This window comes from Arachis duranensis, chromosome 4, assembly GCF_000817695.3.
Source record: "Arachis duranensis cultivar V14167 chromosome 4, aradu.V14167.gnm2.J7QH, whole genome shotgun sequence".
Lineage (NCBI taxonomy): Eukaryota > Viridiplantae > Streptophyta > Magnoliopsida > Fabales > Fabaceae > Arachis > Arachis duranensis.
The window spans coordinates 71,039,667-71,040,187 of record NC_029775.3 but is presented as its reverse complement, the minus strand read 5'-3'; positions in this window follow the sequence as shown (position 1 = coordinate 71,040,187).

Sequence of the window (521 nt, the reverse complement as noted above, 5' to 3'; positions counted from 1 at the left end):
GCAGGGCAGCATCCTGCAGCACACACCAACGCACCACGCTCGCATCAAGGCCGCACGCATCAAATCCTGCCCTGCCCTCTACAAGGGCAGGGCAGCCTCCTGGAAGCTATTGTTTTTGGGCTAAAATTGGATTAAAAATCCAATAAAATTCATTTCTTCACCAAATCAAAAGCCCATCCAAATCCTAAGATCCAAGAATAGAAAGTGTATAAATAGGAGCTAGTTTGATGTAATGAGAACCTTTTTCCTTTACTTTTGAACTTTGAATTTTCCTTTGAACCTTTACTTTTATTTTGAGCTTTTGAACTTTCTCTTAGGGACTTCACTGAGATTTCAGAGAATTGGGGAGGAGAATTGATTTCTCTTCTTCCTCGTTCTTGTGTGGGCATTTTATTTTTCTTGTTTGAGTTTTGGGTGTGAAGAATTGAGGAAATTCTGTCTCAATCTCCATTCAAAATCTCTTTAATTCCTCTTCTGCATAATTGAGTTCAATTTAAATTCCTTTACTGCTTCTTCTTTAA